This window comes from Pteronotus mesoamericanus, unplaced genomic scaffold, assembly GCF_021234165.1.
Source record: "Pteronotus mesoamericanus isolate MK-2021 breed Mesoamerican mustached bat unplaced genomic scaffold, CSHL_Meso_final scaffold_21, whole genome shotgun sequence".
Lineage (NCBI taxonomy): Eukaryota > Metazoa > Chordata > Mammalia > Chiroptera > Mormoopidae > Pteronotus > Pteronotus mesoamericanus.
In genome coordinates this window covers 18,915,016-18,936,549 of record NW_026555310.1, presented here as the reverse complement: position 1 = coordinate 18,936,549, position 21,534 = coordinate 18,915,016, and the positions used below count along the sequence as shown (strand labels likewise).

The window sequence follows — 21,534 nt, the reverse complement described above, 5'->3', positions numbered from 1 at the left end:
ATGATGTTTGTAAAATAGACAAATATTTGGAAGAGAATAGAAAGCTTAGAATAGGGGTGGAGACATGGAACAGGCTGGTCCCATACCCACATGTGGCAGATAAAAATTGGGAGGGATGTCTGAGGAGCGAGGATTCCCAGTCCCATGTCAGGACCCCATGGCCAGGGTACCAGTGCCAGAAAGATAAGTCTCCATAACTTCTGGTTGTAAAAACAGGTGGGGATTGAGGTTGTGGATGACAGAAACTTCTGGAGCCTCAGGCAGTTCCCCTTAAAGGGCCCATGCACAGACTAACTTGAGCTAACGCTCCCTCTGAGCTCCAGCACAGGAGAAGCAGATCGAAAGTCATCAGAGACATACTGAGAGGAATTGAATTGTCCAGCATCAGACGAGAGCTGGGGAGCAGCTTTCTCCCAAACAGAAGTACTGGCAGTGACCTTTGTTTTTTCTTTCTGAGTCCTCTTTCCCACAGAGCCACAGAGTTGACAGGCAGGTGCCATATCTGAGACTCCATCAACTTGGCTCACACTGTTTGCCCCACTCTGGTGACTCCCTGGGCCCTGCCCCATCCATCTTTCAGGACCACCCAAACTGTTTCCAGTGGCTTTTCCGTATAAATGGCTTGTCTTGGCCCATGCTTCAGATTTTCCTAAATTCTCTCTAGCAGGCAGCATCTGGCTTCAGCAAGCCCCATACCTCTGGCTAAGTTGACCCCGCCCCAGCACTAGCAGCAGCCAGCCTCGGTTCACACAATGGCATCGCCTGGGCACATCCCAGCCCAGCACAAATAGCAGCCATCTGCAGATTGCTTTGGAGCTTATGCTGTGTTACCCAGGCAGAACACAATCAGGGGCTGACTTTGGACGTGCCAACAGCAATCAAGACTCAACTACCACAGGAGGGGTATACACAGCCCACAAGGTACTTGAGTACCCAGCTTGGGTAATAGGGGAGGCTGTGCCACTGGAAACTACAGGCCATCTAGTACATTAAGCCACTATACCAAGCCTGGGAGACATAGTAGCTCTAGCTAATACATAGAAGCAAACACATGGAGGCTTCCAAAATGAGGAGACAAAGAAACATGGCCCAAATGAAAGAAGAAAACTCTAGGAAAAGGGAACTAAACAAAATGGAGATAAGTAGGTTTATTAGATGCAGAGTTCAAACACTGATTATAAGGATGCTCAATGAACTTAGCGAGAACCTCAACAGCATAAAAAGATCTGGTCAGAACTGAAGGGTACACTCATTGAAATAAAGAACAATTTATAGGTAATCAGCAGAAGAGTGAATTAAGCTGAGAATCACATCAGCAATTTGGAATATAAGAAAGCAAAAAACAACCAATCAGAATAGCAAGAAGCAAAAAGAATCCCAAAAAATGAGAATAGTGTAAGGAGGCTCTGGAACAACTTCAAGCATTCCAACATTCACATCATAGGGGTGCCAGAAGGAGAAGAGAGAGAGCAAGAAATTGGAAACTTATTTGAAAAAATAATGACAGGAAACTTCCCTAACTTGATGAAGGAAATAGACGTACAAGTCCAAGAAGTACGGAGAATCCCAAACAAGATGGATGCAAAGAGGCCCACACCAAGACACATCATAATTAAAATGCCAAAGGTTAAAAATAAAGAGAGAATCTTAAAAGCAGGAAGAAGAAAAAACAGTTACCTACAAAGGAACTCCCATAAGACTGTCAGCTGCTTTCTCAAACTTTGCAGGCTAGAAGGGATTGGCAAGAATTATTCAAAGTGATGAAAAAGCAAGGACCTACAACCATGATTACTTTACCCAGCAAAGCTATCATTTAGAATGGAAGGGCTGATAAAGTGCTTCCCAGACAAGAAATAACTAAAGGAGTTCATTACTTCTAAACCAGTATTATATGAAATATTAAAAGGTTTTCTTTAAGAGGAAAAACATCAAAATTATGGTCGATAAATACATATCTATTAACAAGTGAATCTAAAAAACAAAATAAACAAACAGGCAGAACAGAAATAGAAGCATAGATACAAAGAATGTTTTGATGGTTGCCAGATGGGAGCAGGTAGGGGAAATGTGTGAAAAGATGAAGGAACTAAGAGCTATACATCATCGGTAGTTACAGAATAGTCTTGGGGATGTAAGGTATACCATAGGGAATAGAGTAGCCAAAGAACATAAATGGATGACCCATAGACATGGACAAGGGTATGGGGGTGGCCTGAGGGAATGAGGAAGACTGGGTGGAGGGGCAAAAGGGGAAAAAATTGGGACAACTGTAATAACATAAACAATAAAATATAATTTAAAAATATTTTCTCTATATGTAATATGTAAAAATAGTTAAGACCCATATATAAAGAATTATTTCAAGTAAGAAAATACTCAATGCCCAATTAAGAATTAGTTTGTAGTATTTAGTAGACAGTTTTAAGAAGAGTATAAACAGATAAAGACCGAGGAATTTGTTCAATCTTAATACTTAACAAAGAAATAATCTATCTGGTATACTATATCATTAAAGATTCAGAAACATATGTATAACACATATATGTGACCTATACATAAAGTATAATATAAGCAGACCTTGGTAATTCCTAACGTTGGCAGTGGGAGAAGAATGCTCCCATAATGCAACTAGAAGGCAGGCTACTCTGCCACCAGTGATAGAACTGTCTGCCTGCCTGCTTACCCACCTGCGTATCTAGTTTGTTTAATGAAATGGAAAAGTGATATTAACCTAAAAAGTGAGACTGTAAGGACATAATACAAATTATAATGCCCTTATATTGTCACGTCTTTTTTAAAATATATTTACGAATAAACGAGAAGGCAATATACAAAAGTGCTAATGATGATTATCCGAGAACTACAGGGAACTAATATTTTTGTTAACTCTAAATGGTTATTACAGATTTTCTTTAAAAAAAATTTACATTCGGAAAGTTAAAAATGAATTGTGTTTTTGAAAACCAAATATCTAAGATTTCTATATGCCTTCATGGAAAAATATACTTATTGTAAAGATATGTTTATTGAGATGGACTGTACACAGAAATGAAGACAAGGGGATTGTCAAAATCACTGGGCAGGGCTGGACCGACTGCATTCCCGGCTGCCATTCATGTTAGACTGTGGTGTGTACCTGTGCACCTGGTATTGTGCTTCCTGGAAGTGGGGGGGCCCAGCATTGCTGGGAATGATAAAGAGCAATGTGTCCCTATTTTTATTGTATCTTGAAATTGGACACCTGCTAATTTTCATGTCTGTCTCTATAATTTACACCATACTGTTGGGTAAGATTTATGTATAGGTGTTTCTGCTGTGTTATATACTTACTTCTTACACTTCCTTAATGTATCTTTATAGTCCATTAGACTAGACATTGTAGGTGGCAATCATAACTAATTTCACAGGTGGTTCCTCAGTTTACGGTGGCGGGTTGATCTCTGTTGGTTGAAATAAGCACTTTTTTGACATTGAGAGGCATGAATTGTACTGTCGTGCCACACCCACTTTTCTCTGCCCTCTGCCCTCTGGTGAACTTTTCTTCTTTTGTACTTCCTCTGTTTTGGATAAATCATTGTCAAATAGAAAAATTTTTGTAAGTATTTCAAGTATGAATTTTTATATCCTTTTAATTGACTTCATGTGAATCAAGGGCATTTGTTTTGTACACCAGCTGCAGGGCTGTTTTACTTCCTTAGGAAGAAAATCTAGCTGAATCTTGAAAATTGATAGAATAGTTGATAATATACATACTGAATGTGTTTTTTTAATAATTTTTAAATAACTTCGAATACTACAAAAAGAGGAAGTAATAGACCTCAAGTTTTGAATCATATGCAAAAGGGTCAAAGCTTTTTCACCATTCCCTTTCATAGTTGTTCTCTTGATAAGCAAATACGTATTCAGACCTGGTATTGCCCAGAAGGTCTACTGGGAGTTAGCAGGTAGTACCATATTTTGCAGTGTATAATGCATACCGTTTGCCCAAATTTTTGAGGGAAAGATAAGGATGTGTGTTATGCATGGATAGTACTAATTCCGTATGTATATAAATGTTTTAAATTTTTTTATTTATGCTTATGTGTTAAAAGTGTAACTCTAGACAGCAATAACAATATCCATATGCAAAATAATACTCTGGAATATGACAATCAGTTTTGTTTCTAAATATATAAAAATAAATAAATAATTGGATTAAAATGAAAGATTTTTTTCTTGAGATTTTGGACCAAAAATGTGGGCGTGCAGTATACACGGGAATGCATTATACATGGCAAAATATGGTGAATTATGCAATGGTGGAATGAAGAGCATGCTATGGGAGCACAGGGGGAAGTACTGTAACTGGGTAGAGGTTAAGGAAAGCTGCTTATGGGTATCCCTGGAGCCAAGTATTTAAAAATGAGTAGGTTTATGATAATTAATTGAAAGGATCAAAATTATTTAGATGTAGACAAAGTTCTAGTTGGAGGGTAACTCAAAGTATTAATGATTTGGAGTAACCTAAATTTCAGATCTCTCTGTTAGGAGGTTCTCACTTATTTTGTTATCCTAAGAATTGAGTTCCTTGTTCTGCTCAGTGCAGATCTGAGAAAGACCTGCTGAGGTCGTCTGAGGAATTAGCCATCTTTGTATCTCTGAAACCAAAAGTCTACAGCAACATCCACAGAACCTAGAGAACTCTCAGGGCTTTGTGCCCGGGATAATATAGTCACATGGTCCCATGATTATCTCCTCAGACGAAGCTGTAGTAATAAAGGTATAGCAGAGAATCATGGGCTATCTTTTTTATTTTTTTTTGATTTTATTTATGTATCTTTAGAAAGAGGTGAAGGGAGGGAGAAAGAGAAGGAGAAAAACATCAAGCACAACCCAGGCATGTGCACTGACTGGGAGTCAAACTGGCGACCTTTTACTTTGCGGGATGATGCCCAAACAACTGAGCACACTGGTCAGGGCAGAATCATGGACTGTCTTGATCATACTGTTTGAGTTGACATATTTTCATATGAAAAACATTTAGGACCAAATGTGTAGAGAGGATACAGATGTGGATATGTACAAGATGAGTGGTGATCTGAAGGAATTGTGGGGAGAGATGTACAAAGACGGGTCTGAAGAACTTGCATCGAGAGGAAGTGTCCAGAGAGGCAGGCAGCAGACGCACTTAAAAAGGACGGAGGTGGTTAGAGATATGGTCAGCGCTCCTCTCGTAATTAGGAAGTTGATGATTATGAGACCATGGAAGAGCCTATTGAACTTAGAAGTGGGGAACTTTCTTTGTTTTGTTTTTAAGTGGCTCACAGTGAAAATTGGAATGACAAGAAGTCCATGAGTAATAATGGATGAAATAATTATCCTAGTTTTTAGATCTTGTTATTTCCCTCAAAAGTTTTATCTTTATATATTCCGGCCATGTATGAATGAATCTGGCAGCAGTACAACAGAAGTTTTTGTTGCAGCTTCTTTGGGATGAAGCCAGCTGAGGTTGAGGTTGTGTCGGCCCCATTTCTAAGAGCTGATTCAGCCATGTGTCCATGGAAGAAGTCCCCACTGCAAATGGTAGACTTTTTTTTTTTTTTTACTTTAGTTAGTATTACATAACCAAGAGGCCCCTTGAGAATTTCCTCAGAACCTGTTTTCCAAAAAGATTAGACAAATCTTTCCCAGTAGAACTTTCCTCTTTCTGGTGAGCAAGATAATTTTTGATGTTATAGTTGCTCTTCCTCTTCACCTTCAATCCCACGAACACCTGAGTCAATTAAATGTGATCATGTGATTAATTAATAAATGGAGGCTGACCCTTGAACTTCAGTGATAAGCTAGTGTCTTTGAAGCTTTTGAAACAATTAAGTATAATGTATGTCATGCTTAATTATTCACTTTATTAGCTGGCAGAGTGTATGAGTTAAAGGTTTGAGCTCTACTTGCAGACTCAGCCTTGATTCAGATCTAGGCTTTTCCCTAATAAAATGTGTGATCTTGGGCATGTTTTGGAACTTCTCTTCATTGTGGTTTTTTTTCCTAAGAGGAGGGATAATAATAGTACCTACCTCTTGAGATTATTATGAAAATTAAATAAAATGATACATTCAAAGCATCTAAAACAATTCCTGGCATATGGTAAGTGCTTAGTAAGTATTACAAATGACTTTTTAAAAAGCTGTGAGGCATTTAATATTTTAAAAGTGAGAAAAGCAAATCTCTTCTTCTTCCCAAAATACCATTATAACTGGCAAGGAGTATTTGAGTGTTGCTTGTGTGAAATGCAGTTTTATTTAGTCTTTTTTCAGTGGCTGTAAGTGGCTTCATGTATTTCTGAAGGTAAGAGTAGAAGTAATCTTCCCATCAGGCCTCGTATCAGTATACCACTCTTGACACCTAAATATTAACTCTGCTCACCTATTATTTTTATTATTACTGATTTTGTAAGGGAATTGAATTCTTAAAAATTCGTGGGGACTATGGTTAGTATCCACATTAGTTTTTTTCTTGGGCATTCTGTATTCATGATGTTTCCTTCCAAGGGAGCTTTAAGAGCTGTGCAATATCATCTTTGAGCTCTTTCCCTCCACCCAAATGTACAGAATCAAAATAAAGGAAAGTGTGTCTGCTAGAATAAAGAGAGAGAGAGGGAGAGGGAGAGAGAGAGAATGAGATTGATTTCCATGCAGTCAGCAGCATGTTATCCACTGGGCTCTTTGTTGGCATGGGCTCGTCCTCGGGGAGCTCAGCAGTGTTTCACCCAATAAAAAGGGCGGAGTTCCCCTTGTGCGCTGTGCCCACAGGACTTCCCTCCCAGCTTCTCCCTTGTTGCAAGTAATTCAAGAGTATTTTAGAAACCCATGGGAAAATGTGGCTTCTTTATTGAGAGCCAGCTGGTGGGACAGCCCTGTAGTGCTCGTAAAACTCTTTTAAATAGGTGAGTCTAGGTTGATGCTCACAAGCAAACTAATGAGAAAAATATTGTTATGAGTATTCTACAGATGAAGAATGATCCTGCATGAGTTTAAGGGAGTTTAGGGTTACACAGTTAAAATTAGCAGTGAACCCAGGTCTGCTGATTCTTAAAAACCTGTGTCCTTCCACTGTTACTGCTTTCCAATCAGATTCATTTAGCTCACGAAAATAATGTAATAGGACCTGGCCTAGTAGTTGAGCCTATTCACATTAGCTGTTATAATCACAGGGTTAGAATTTCAAATAAAATCATAAGATTTGACACTGTTTTTAAGTGTTAAAACTTTACTTTTTATAATAAAAGGAATTAGTTTCCTTTTAGCTATATTGTTTATTCTTCTTGGTTATACAAGGTCTGTCCGGAAAAAGTCCAGCCATTGTTTATATAATAAAAACGGTTTGTACAACATCGATGTAACCTGGAAGCCAAGGAGACTCAGCTGGAATGTGCATGCGTGGGCAATGACAACTTCACTGTACTAGTCAATTGGGATGGTAGATGCCATTGAATGAGCATATATTCTGTGTGGCCATTGCATTAAAAAAACTGAGTGAGCAGAGCGATGAATCTGCATCAGATTTTGTGTTAAGCTTGAACATTCCTCTGCAGAAATTATTTGGATGATTCAGAAGGCCACAGCTACGGGCAGCTGGTGATTGGTAGCTTCATCATGACAGCGCGTTCACTCATGCATCGTATCTTGTGCAGAGGCTTTTGGTGAAACATCAAATTACCCAGGTGCCTCAATCCCCCTACAGCCCAGATTTGGCACCCTGAGATTTCTGGCTTTTCCCAAAACTAAAATCACCTTTGAAAGGGGAGAGATTTCAGACCCTCAGTGAGATTCAGGAAAATATGAAGGGGCAGCTTATGGCAATTGGGAGAACTAAGGGAGGTCACAAGGTACCTATTTTGAAGGAGACTGAGGTATCATTGTCCTGTGTATAATGTTTCTTGTGTTTTCTATCTTCTTTAATAAATGTCTCTAGTTTTCATTGTACATGACTGGGTACTTTCTGGACAGACTTTGTATATAAGCAATTTCTAACTTTAAATTTTTTAAGGTTTTTTTTTTCATTATATGTATATTTTGTCATTAAAGTATATTTCATGTTGATAGAAGTCTTTTTCAGTATGGCTAGTGTTGAGTAGGCCGAGATTAAGACTGTTTCTGAAATTCTTGGAGGAGTGTAATCACCAGTTTTTATCTTATACTTGCTAGATAGGTGAGTGGTCTCAGGAAGCATAAAATGGTTCTATTTTTGAAACAATTATTTTTCTAGACCTCATTCTAAGCAAATGGCACATTTCTCTATTGTGTGCACAAACCACAGGCCGGTAGCATTGGTTTGAGGGATATGAGAGAGTGGGTTTTTGTTGCTTCATGGATCGTGTTGGTGCGCCCTGCCTGAGTGGCCTGTACCTCTGCTCAGCAGATGCAGCCACAGCTGGCTGGTGCCATATGTCCAATGACTTGCTGAGTGAGAGTCATTCATTACAGCAGCAAACACTGACAGGGACCTGCCTGTTTCAAGGTCATGTTCAGTGATCAGTCACAAATAAGTTCTGAAAGACTCAAACTCCTTTAGTAATACTAGTAAAAGCTATTTCTTATTAACTAAGAAATGTATATCAGGTTGTATTTAAGTCTTCATGTCTGTTGTTATTTAGCTCTGACAAATTTAAGGATTATTATTCCCATTTTAGAGCCAAGGAAACTAGTAATTTGTCTCAAGTCATACAGCTGTTAAGTAGTGAGGCAAGGATTTGAAACCAGGGCTTCCTGACCAAGATCTTCCATATTAAGGATGGTAAAATGTGTCATGTGAGTGGTACTTGTGCCTGTGGCAAACATAATTAATTGGTCATGGTATTTGTTCATGGTGATAATACTGATTAACCTTTTCAACATTGCATTCTTGGCATCTGTGGTCGATCACGTAGTAGGCAAGATAAAACATACGTGCTATCCTTGACTTTACATGTGCCTGTATTAACTTTCTCCTAAATTCTAGTGTGCCTGTTTGCTTTTGGGAAATAATAAATAAGGTAAATTGGGACTTTTTGCCTTTGGGAAATAATAAATAAAGGTAAGTAATTGCATGCTTATAGCAAGAACATGCATGCAATATTTTTCTATAGAAGTTTTGATTGATGTGGACATCTGAGTTTAATACATAAAAATCATCTCCATATCAGTAAAATTAAGGCAAGTTGATTACTGATTTCTAATATTTATTTGTTTGAAAATTTTCTCAAATGGATATTTGAAATAAAAAATTTTGACAGAGCTCATAGAGCTTGTTATAATGAAAAAAGAGCAGAAACTGACTGTGAGGTCTTCGTTAAATTTTTATCATACATCAAAATACTAATCCTTTAAAGTTTAAATTTAAAACTCTGAGTTATTGCTGCAATTGTGGAAATAAAAACATGAGAATTAGATTGATTGATTGATTGATTTCAAGTTTTTCTTTTCCTTTCAGACCTTACTGCTACTTCAACTGAAGATAGCATGTTTTATTTTTTTAAATCCTCACCCAAAGACATGCTTATTGAATTTTTTTTTTTTTTTTTAAGAGAGAGGGAGAGGAGAAGGGAGAGGGGAAAGGGAGAGGACTATTGATGTGAAAGAGAAACATCAGTTGGTTGCCTCTTGTCCGTGCCTTGACTGGACCCTAACCCGCAACCTAGACGTGTGCCCTGACTGGGAATCGAACCCATTCCCACCAACTGAGCCATACTGGCCAGGGCTGAAGGTAGTGTTTGAAAAAAATTTCACATATGGTTGGCTAGATGTTCCAGTGTTTCTCTTGACCCCTTGATTTAAAGGTCTCTGCCCACTCCAGGATTACTGAAGAACTTCTTGGCACAGGATTCAGAATTGAAGTGTTTGAACCAAAGAGCAGGAATACCTACGATAATAAATTATCATTCCTCCCCGTTGCTTTGTGTTGAAATTTCTAGCAAATGCACGCTTCCTTTTTTTTCCTCTGAAATCTGAGACACGAAACTGAGAAATAGAAAAATAATTTCTATCAAAATATTATTTCCACAGATAGGCCATCAGCCAGCAAAGAGATTGAGGTGAGACTTAATCCAAATTGACATGTGAAACCATGGAAAAGTGTTTATGCTTTGTGTGTATCTTTAAAGTTAGGCAACATTATATTTTAAGTTACTTATCTCAGTTTGAAAAGAAATGAAAATTTCCCTTACTTATTTTTGTACTGATGTAGTTAGGAGAAATTATATAATACCTAATGTTAGGTGATCTATTATTGTGTTGAAAGAAATGCTGATTCGAATGTGCTCTCTGGAAAAATAAATTAAGAGAAATAATTCATTAGTAATGTTCCTACATTCACTCTGCTTGTTCCTGTTTTTTCTTTATCTATAAGGTCCTAGTTATTTATACTTTGAAAACAGGGAACAACACTTCTCTATAACACTTGGACCGCAGACCCCACTAACTCTAACTACTCATTACTTTGAAGTGCTGGTGGTCAGTTGGAGTTTATAATTTGTTACCAAATTACTATCATTTTTTTTCATCCTGTATTTTGCCTCTCAAGCAGTTGTATTCTCCACAATTGGAATGTCTAAATGTTCAACTAAAGAGTTTAGAGGCAGGAAGAGCCTGTTTTCCCTTGAAACACATGGGAAATTTATTCATTTTTACTTGTTTTAAAACTTTTAAAAGCCTAGAAGTGATTAGGACTGTTTGGGGGTTTGATTGATTGATTGATTGATTGGCATTTTATTCTTGTATTGCCTAATGAATCTTTTTGGTTCTAAAGTCTAACTGGTGCTTTTTCTTTGCTTCATTTATAGTGGTCCTTTAGATTAAGAATTAGCTTCTACCTTACCTAGATTTTTAAGATCTCTCCATAATTTTGGATCGTAGTTCACATGTCCAGGATTTTTCTTGTAATGCTGCCTTAAGTAATCTGATTTGATATCCATGAGCCTGCTCTAGAAAGTCACAATCTGGGATATGAGCGATTGGCACAGGTTGAGGGGGAGAAGGATGGTGTTTTATCACACACTAATGTTTTATTAAAGTATAATTGCCATATAACATTATATTAGTTTCAGGTGTACAACATAATGATTCTGTATTTGTTTTTACTGAGAAACCATCACTACAATAAGTTTAGTTAACATCTGTCCCCTTATATAGATACAAAAAAGTTTTTCTTGCTATGAGTTCTTTTAAGATCTACTCTGTTGGCAACTTTCAAATATGCAGCACAGTATTATTAACATCATCATGCTGTATATCACATCCCCATGACTGAACTGTGGGTTTATTTCTTGCTCTCTATTCTGCTTCAATGATCTGCTTGTTTTTATGCCAATACCATACTGTTTTGATTATTATAGCTTTGTAATATAGTTTGAAATCAGAAATTGAGATGCCTCCAGCTTTGTTGTTCTTTCTCAGTATTGCTTTGGTTGCTCAGGGTCTTTTGTGGTTCCATACAAATTTTAGATTATTTGTTCTATTTTTGTGAAAATTTCCATTAGAATTTTCATAGGGATAGCACTGAGTCTGTAGATTGTTTGAGGTAATATAAACATTTTAACAATATTAGTATTCCAATTTATGAACATAACATATTTCCATGTATTACTGCTTCCTCAATTTTTCATTAGTATCTTATAATTTTCAATGTACAGGTCTTTCAGCTCTGGTTAAGTTTATTCCTAGGTATTTTATTATTTTTGATAGGGTCACAAATGGGAGTTCCTTAATTTCTCTTTCTGATACTTCTCATTTTAGGAGGAACTTTATATTGATGTTTTTATCTACATAAAATGATCTAAGAGACTGAGCTTTATAAATTGCAAAGTTCTGTGCAGGTTTTATGTTGAATGAGAAAAATTTTTTAGGTAATTATAAAGATAATATATAAAATTAATACCTTTTTTAGAATTATAGTTATTTATAAAGTTGTTTGTTGACAGTTTTTCATGTCAACCTTATTTAATGAGGTGTGAAAATATTTTCTTCTTCCCCTTTCCATTGCTTACTGCTGTTTGATGTGTATTTTCCTGTTATATAGATGTTGATTTATATTTTTACTCATATTAATAAGACAGGCTAATGAAAATATTATTTGAAGCTCATTTATTAGTTGAGACCTTTCCTTTTACTTTTCACTTCTAGTGGTTTGTAAAATTTATTTGATTTTTTTTTTATTTCTCTGCTATGCACAAAGTAGAAAAGTATTTTTTCATGAAAGTATTGGCTTCAAATTTTTAGTATTTCAACTGGAATTTTTTTCATATACATGAATAATATTAATTGAGAAAACATTTTTGTTTTTCTTTGGTTCATATGAGAGTAAAAATCCATATATGATTAGGTAAATAAAATATTTTTAACAAAAAAGCTTTTTTCTGATTGCTTTTGTCTTTTTATTACATCAGTATTGTTAATTGTTAGTAGAGATATTTATCCAAAGGTACAGAAGGAAGAATTGGAAAGTAATGCTTTCTAGTGCTAGACAAATTGAGTTCCTGTCAGGAGAGAGGAACTGCATGGTTGTTTGAACAGAGAAAGTTTATATAAAGGACTTTAAGTGTAACAGGGGATTGATTCTAAGTAAGAGATTGATAAGAAGAGAACTCTGTAGGATACGGAAATAGCAGATATATTATCTCCATAACTACTACCCTAACTAAGGCTGAGACAGAATACTGAAAGAAAAGGCCTCTTGGAGCTGAGATTCAGACCTTGTTACAGAGAACGTGGCTGTGGTCCTCTGGGTGACAGAGAAGTCATTTTGGTGCCTCCTTGATGGAACTTGCCAGAAACCCACCCCCTGGAATTTGCTGAGGAGGTATCACACCAGATGCACTATACTGTAAAGCCACCCGGAGCTGGTGCTGGGGAAGCTGCCGGTTCTGCTTTGGACTTGCAGGAGCAGGGCCTTGGAGAGGCGGCATTTGCTGCAGGCCTGCACACGGCGGAGGCCACCCGCCCCGCGGCGGAGCTGCTGTCGAGGAGGCACACCACGGAGCAGTCCCTTTCCTCCCGCCCTCCCCACCGTGTCTCTCCAGTGCCCTCTCTTGACATGGTGCAGTTGTCAAAGAAAAAATATTTAAGGACCGAGATCCATTTTCATAGAGCAGGCCAGAAGGATTAATTTGGAGCTGAGAAGCAATAATAACCAACAGAACCTGCGAGATCATTTATGATAAGAAACATTTTTCCTTTTCCATGTGCTATGTTAGTCTGTGAGATAGCTTGATTTCATTTCTACTAAAATGTCTGTAAGAGGCATGTGAGTTGTTAGACATAATTGGTTTATTTAACTTGTAGTGTAATGCCAGAGCATATCTTTAGAGCATATCTACACTCTTGAGAATACTTAAGAATGTCTGTGTCACTATAAAAGCTAATTTTTGTTTATTATTTTTTTAAAAAGCATTGTTTCATTTCATCAAACTTCTTAGCTGTATCCATTAGAATATAAGCATCTACATAAATTTTCCACAGGTAATTGGCCACCACCTATGAAGACTTTATTTTTGCATAAAGTATTTCTGAAAATAGCTCCAGAAATTTATTTCTAAATTCTTGACATTATTTAACTAGACTTAAATTTTACAGCATTTTGCTTTGATACGAATTATTGACAAATAAGATTCATGAGCTAAAAAAAAATAAAAACAAAAAGTTTATAAAACCAAGTATGTATCATTACTCATCATTAGTAGCTAACCAGAGAACATGATTTTAATTTCTCAGAGAATCATAGAGATGTATGGAAACTGAACACTTAAAATTATTCAAATCTTGAAATCACTGAGCAGAAATTACAGAGGTGTGGGTGAAGCTGCAGAGAGCATCTGTAGGTGGTCCGGCGTTGCTCTAGCTGTGCCCGCTCCCGGAGGAGTGGGCAGAGGATGGATACTGGACCAAACCAAGGATATTGGTCTGCTTACCAGAGCCTTTCGCTGCTTTTGGAAGATTAGATCTGGTCCCAGGCCTGATGTCTGGTATTGGTCCCTTTGTAGTCAGTTAAGCGACTTAGAATAACTAGCTCATGAATGGATTAAGTAAATATATCCAAAATTGCCCAATGAGCCTTTTGTTCTCTCAAGAACTGGACTAAATTCTGGTGAATCTGAACGTCTCTTGCCTCATGGCAAAGTAAGAATGTTGCCTTCTACCTGGTTTGGCTTGGCAATAGTGGGGACGAGGAGTGCTGTGCTGTCCTTGAATCACAGGGATGGACTCCACAAAGGCGGCCGAAGAGCGGTCCGTTCAGCTGTTCGGTGTGGTCGCAACTGTGCCTCGGAGAGCATCTCCGGCATGAACGGCAGATACGCTTGAGGACACTGGTTGCCCTTTCCAGTGCACCGGCGTCAATGCCAGCCTTCTCACTCACATCGAGCAGCGTATGTTCTTTTAAAATAATCTTAGTAATAGCAGAAACCTGTCACATGGGGTAAGTTTGCTTTTCAATATAAGTAAATGTCGCAAATTGAGCGAATAATAACTATGAGTTCAGGAATACTAAACTCGTACTCTTTAAAGAAGGCATGACCATTAAAAATGAGACACTTCGGTGTATCATAAACTGATACAGAAGAAATTTCTAAGAGAATTCCAAATACAGTTTGAGACGTGGCAAAATATGAGTAAGTATGTATTTCTCCAGTTGCCTACACTAATGAGTACAGCACCCACCTGCATGTGAAGTATTATATCATATGTTAAAGAAAAACATAGTCTCATTACTTTATACTCTTAACTCTCCAAAATGGCTTCAGTGCATCCAAATCCAAACTTTTGCCTCCCAAAGCAGACTAAAAAATATAAATTTTTTCATGCATAGGCTCATGTAGAAGAGTGGGTGAGTGTGTGTGTGTGTGTGTGTGTGTGTGTGTGTAACTGAATTAATTTAAAAGATGTCTTGAATTTTTTAAATTTCCTGATTGTAGAAAAAGATTTATAATTTTTCAGAAAGACACTGAGTTAATGTTCTTTTAAAGGAATGTTTGGATTAAGGAAAAATGTACTACTCAGATTTTAATACTACATTTTTAAGTGATTTTTTAAATAACTGTCTTACAAAGGGGGATTGAATTTTCCGGATGTCCATTGTTTGAAGATGATTTTTCAGTTGTGTCTCTGGAGGTGCCTCAGGGCTGTAGTTTAATATTTGCAGCTTTATGTCATTTGTCTAAGATGGAACAGGAAAAAAAATGAACATAAGGATCTCATTTGGTGTATATCACAAGTATATTCTTGTTACTTATATGGCAAAAAGAGTAAATATTACCTTATATGGCAAAAGAAGTTAAGGATCTTCAGTTATTTTCCTGGGTTATCGGATGGGCCCTAATGCAGTCACATCTATCCTTACAAGAGGGAGGCAGGGAGTTTTTGAGACAGAAGATAATGAGGTAATGGAACTAGTGAGGCAGAGGTTGGAGTGGTGCAGGGATGCCTGGAGCAACCAGAAGCTTGAGGAAGCCAGGAGCAAATTCTGCCCTGAACCTTTGCAAGGAGCAGTGCCCTCATGATACCTTGGTTTTGGCCTTCCATATCAACAAGATTTGAGACAATTAGTTGCTAACCGATTCACCTTGCAAGCTATCCTAAAGGAAGTTCTTTAAAAAAATAAATAAATAAAATTTAAGTAACATGAGATCTACACAAACTTCCAAGTGTACATTACAGTATTGTTAACTGTAAGCATGATGTTATGCAACAGATCTCTAGGACTTTTCCATCTTGCATGACTGTTATTTTATACCTATTGAATGGCAACTTCCCTTCTCCCCCTCCCCTACCTCCTGGCAATCACTATTTTTCTTTCTGCCTCTGTGAGTTGCTGTTACGCATGCCTCACATAAATGGAATCAGGCGGTCCCTTGACTTAGCTTTTTTCATCCATGTTGTAACATATAACAGTATTTCTTTCTTTTTTATGGCAGAATAATTTTTGATTGCAAATATATATTACATATATATCTATTTATTTATGGCATTTAGGTTATTTTGAGCTCCTGGTTGTATTGTTTCAATGGACATAGGAGTACAACTACCTCTTTGGGATTCCGATTTCAATTATTTTGGATAAATACCTGGAAGTGGGGTGGCTGGGTCACATGGTAGTTCTGTTTTTAATTTTTAGAGGAACCTCCATACTGTTTTTCTTAGCGACTGCACTGTTCTACAACCGTCGCCCACCGTCAGTGCACAAGGGTGTTAATGTCTCTGAGTCCTCACCAACCCTTATTTTTTGGTGTTTTTTTGTTTGATGGTTTTGTGTTTGTTTTGCTTTTTTAATCATGACCATTCTAACAGGTGTTAGGTGATATCTTAGTGTGGTTTTGTATTTCCCTGATGATCAGCTGATATTGAGCTTCTTGTCATGTATTTTGTTCATTTGAATATTATCTTTGAGAAAGTATCTATTCAAGTCCCTTGCCCATTTTTGTTTTTATTTGCTGAGTTATAAGAGTTCCTTACATGTTTTGGATACTACGCCTTTATCAAATATGTGGTTTGCAAATTTCTCCCATTTTGTAGGGTGTCTTTTTCACTCTGTTAACTTTTCTCTCTATTTTGCAGGAAGCTTTTTAGTTTGATGTACTCCAGCTTGCCTGTTTTTTGCTTTTATTACCTGTGATTCTAATGTCATATCCAAGAAATTATTGTCAAGCCCAATGTCATGAAACATTTTCCCTATGTGATCTTCTAGGAGTTCTACAGTTTCAGATCTTATATTTAAGTTTTTTAATCCATTTTGAATTTTTTTTGTGTATGGTGTGAGATAAAGGCCCAGTTTTATTTGAATTACAAAGTATGATGCCTTCAGCTTTGTTTTTTCTGAAGATTTATAGCCCGTTTGTGGTTGTCATTCCATATGAATTTTAGGATTGTTTTATCTACATCTTGAGATTTTAATAGGGATTGCATTGCATCTCTAGATCACTTTTGATAGTTTGGGCATTTTAGCAATACTAAACCAGCCAGCACGTGAACATGGGATATCTTTCCATTATTGTGTATATTTTTAATTTCTTTCATCAGCACTTTGTTGTTTTCAGTGTACAAGTCTTTCATCTCTTCGGTTAAGTTTATTCCTAAATATTTTATTCTTTTTGAAGCTATTGTAAGTGGGATTATTTTCAAATAGTTTATTGTTAATATATAGAGACACAACTGATTTTTGTATGTTGGTTTTGTATCTTACAACTGTACTGAATTTGTTAGTTCTAACAGTTTGTGTATGTGCATGTGTAGATTCTTTAGGAGTTTTGTACATATTAGATCATATCATCTGCACAGGTAATTTTACTTCTTTCCTTCAAAAAAAAAAAAAGATGCCTTTTTTCCCTTGCTTAATTGCTTCAGCTAGGATTCCCAGTACCATGTTGAACAGAAGTGACAAGAATAAGAATTCTTATTACCTTGTTCCTGATCTGAGGGGAAAAGCTTTCAACTTTTCACTATTGCACCTGATGCTATATGTGGCTTTTCATATGTGACCTTCATAAGTAAGTTGAGTAGTTTTCTTTTAGTCCTAGTTTGTTGAGAGGTGTTTTTTTTAATATCACAAAAAGGGTATGAATTTTATCAAATGCTTTTTTACACCTACTACATCATGTGATTTTTATCCTTCACTTTGTTATTGTAAGATGTCATGTTTAATGGTTTTTGTATTGTGAAACCATCCTTGTGCCCCAGGAATAAATCCCACCTGGTCATGGTGTATGATCTTTTTAACTTGCTTTTGAATTTGGTTTGCTAGTATAATGTTGAGGATTTTTGTATCTATGTTCATCTGGGATATTGGCCTATAATTTTCTTTTCTTGCACTATTTTTGTCTGGCTTTGGTACAAGGTAATGCTGGTTTTGTAAAATGAGCTTGAAAGTGTTCCCTCATCTTCAGTTTTTTGGAAGAATTTGAGAAAAATTGGCATTAGTTCTTTAAATGTTTGGAAGAATTCACCATTGAAACCATCTAATGCTCAAATTTTTTTTTTTTTTTTTTTTTGGTTGAGAGATTTTTGATTACTGATTCAATTTCCTTACTCATTATAAGTCTGTTAGGATTTTCTGTTTCTTCATGATTCAATCTTGGAAGGTTGTAAATTTCTAGGAATTTATTTTGTCTTGAGTTTTCCAGTTTGTTGACATGTAATTGTTTACAGTAGTTTTTGATCCATTGTATTTTGTTGAAATCAGTTGTTATATCTCTTCTTTAATTTCTAATTTTATATGAGTCTTCTCTCTTTTTTGCTTAGTTTAGCTGAAGTCTTGTTAATGTTAATTTTTAAAAGAACTATTGTGTTTTTCCTATTGCAGAAGTTCTCTATTTTATTTCTATTCTAATGTTTATTAGTTCCTTTCTTTTAACTTTGCACCTAGTTTGTACTTTTTCTGGTTCCTTGAAGCATGAAAATTAGGTTGTTTATTTGAAACCTTTCTTAATTTACATGTTTATCATTATAAACACTCCTTTTGAGACTTAAAGTCAATAAATTTTGCCATATTTTATTTTTTTTTTGTCTCAAGATATTCTCTAATGTCTTTTTACTTTTTGACCCACTGGTTGTTAAGTTCTATCTAATTTCCACATATTTATGGATTTTCCAGTTTTCCTTCTGCTATTGATCCCTATAGTTTAATTCCATTGTGGTTAGAAAAGGTACTTGTTAAGGTTTCAATCTTAAATTTAAGACTTCTTGTGACTTAACATGTGACCTATCCTAGAGAATGTTTCATGTACAGTAAGAAAAAGATATAGTCTGCTGTTGTTGAGTGGATTGTTCTTCATATGTCTTTTAGGTCCATTTGATCTATAATGTTGTGCAAATTCCCTGTTTTCTTGTTCATCTACTCTAGGTGACCTGCTGTTGGACATGAGATATTGAAGTCCCCTACTATGGTTATTTGTTTCTCCCTTCAATTCTGTCAACGTTTGCTTCATATATATTGTGATTTTCAGTTCGTGTATAAATGTTATGTCTTCCTGGTAAATTGACCCATTACATTATATAATGCCCTTGACTTTAAACATAGTGACAAATGATTGGGCATTTAATTTGATTAAAATTAAATGCCAATTATAATATGATCCTCAGCTGTAGAGGATAACAGGCTTCTGCTTTGTGGTTCTGGCCTTGGAGCTAAGGATGGGAGATTAAATTTGAATGTCATTAAGTCATTAATAAAATTAAACATTTATTAAGCATCTACTGTGTGTTAAGCTTATCAACATGTAGTAGTTGATCCTGGGAGAATTACTGTTGTCACTCAAGGAGAGGATGTAAATCAGCGGCATAAAAGAGCCAGAAATTCAGTAGTTAATGTTAACTTGGGTAACAGCAGCCCACACTGAGGACTCCTGGAAAATGACCAGAAGGATGGGAGAAGCCATGGAAAGGGGAAGAGGCAGTCAGGACAGGAATGTTGACGAAGGCACGGTCAGCAGCGCTGTGCTCTAGAGACATCAGAGAGGGCAGAAGGAAAGAGTAAGCTGAGCATGAAAATGTAGCCCACCAAACATGCGATTCTTGGTGAACTTGTTGAAAGTATTTCATTGAAAAAGGGGAAGGACAGATTATAGCGGATTTTGTGAGCTGAATGGAGATGAATTATAATAATTAGAATTTGAAGGATGTACAGATTTAATTTTTGCTTATTTAAAAATGTTTCACTTAGAATTTAATTTTCTTTCCCCGTATTCTGTGGGATTACAGGTAATGGTATTTTCTTGTAGCCTTTCCCTGTTTACTGAATATTCTGTAATGAACATATTTTGCCTCTGTACTTGGGAAAGGAAGTTGTTAGGTATCCAGAAGACATAATGATGTTCAATAGCCTTATTTGCCAATATACTGGAGTACAAAGCAACATATTCGAAACAAGTATTTCACAAACTGCTAAAGACTGCTGTGGGTCTACTAAATACCCATTTCTTTGGGATTTCCTTTGTGCTACATGAAATAAGAAAGATGGTGTTTTTGGAAGGTTCTGACCCCCTGGGTAATCATAAAGGCTCCATGCTAAAGGGTCTCTTGGCTACTGTAATCTGCATACCTGAAATTGGAAAAACCTACTCTAACCCTTGAATTTTACTTCCATCTGTGGCTACAGTAGAGTGACAGTAAATGGAGAAAATCGGGCTCTCTTTTAACTAACAGAATTGAAACAAAAGAGATGGAAACTTTGGGTTGTCAGCTCCTTATCATATTATATATGAGCCGGAGTAGTGAGGAAGAGCGTTTTTACTGACCATATATTTTATTCAAGATACTATGATAAATAAGGGTCTCCTTCTTTCCAATTTAATTACAAATATATATGTTGAACCCTGAAGGCGTCCTGGTCAATTTGCCTTTTCCTTAAAGCCAGATTAGGACACAAAACTTAAATGCAAAGCTAATTTAACAAGCAGTATAAATCTTTACTGCAGTCTTTAGCTGAAATTGTCCAGAAATGGTTATATTTAAAATACACAGTGAAAATTCCTGAATCTTCTTTCATCCACTTCTCTTCATTATCTCTCAGTAGCATGGTAGCTGTTCCGCAAATCTCTTTCTCCCAGGGAACTGCATTCCTTCCTCCCATCCCTCACTGCTGGACTCAACTGTTATGTACATAATTTTAGCCTTTCAGGCTGTTTTCAGTTCTGGTCTCCATTACCTGTATGTCTGCATTAAGGGGAAAGGTTGGAGGGAGGCATTCTTAGATATGGTTTGGGTGGAGAGAGAAGAATATTGTAAACACATGGGCTTTTCTTCTATCCTTATAACAAATACACAGTAACTGACAAGTACTTCACAAACCCTGCTTTTCATCTCTCTGGGGAAAGGGTGACCTCTGGTGGCTAAAATGATAAGCCCCAAATTTGAGACAAAGCCTTATCTCCTCTCGGCTGAAATTGTACACACATGTTCATGTTTTGTCACTTTTTAAACCATCTCATATACAGTCATTCCAGCAAGTCAGTGTCTTTTTCCACCATGTTTAAGTGCTAGAGCTTTTGTTACCCATCTTTTGTAACACTGTATTTCTGACTGACCTTATTAATTCAAGATCCAAATATTTTCTTAACAAAGTATAAAATTCCCAACATGACTGTCTTCTTGATACTCTTTTAGATTATTAAAACTTAAAACTTTTCTATTAGTTTAATTATTATTAGTGATCATTCTAATTAGAAAAAAAGTTTTACCTGCTTGTTAAAGAAACTCTCAGTCTCAAACTATGCTGTGTGATATGTAGTTTTGGCTAATATTTATCTTTGAATCAACCCTCTCATCAATATTAAATGGGTTGCTTCCTCAGAAATATTTATCCTTCACCGTTTAGGTCATCAGTAAGTGGCAGCCAGATTATTAGTTTTCTTTTCATGTTGATCTTCACTGGTTTGTTTATTTGTGCCTCACTATGTGTAAAAAAAGGATTTAGGGAAACTTAAAAAGAGGCATATACTATCAAATAAGGTAAAAATAAATTTTAAAATAAAAATGAGGCTAAAGGGATATCTTTCTTGTGGTATCGATTATACTATATGTTTAAATTTTCTTAAAA

The 21,534-nt window shown here is 36.3% G+C and overlaps 1 protein-coding gene across 3 annotated transcripts in view; it reads left to right on the top strand.

Moving 5' to 3' along the window:
- Nucleotides 1-21,534, top strand: part of RASSF8 (Ras association domain family member 8) — an 89,688-nt gene that overhangs the window by 29,789 nt on the left and 38,365 nt on the right. The gene's annotated exons all lie outside the window — the stretch shown is intronic.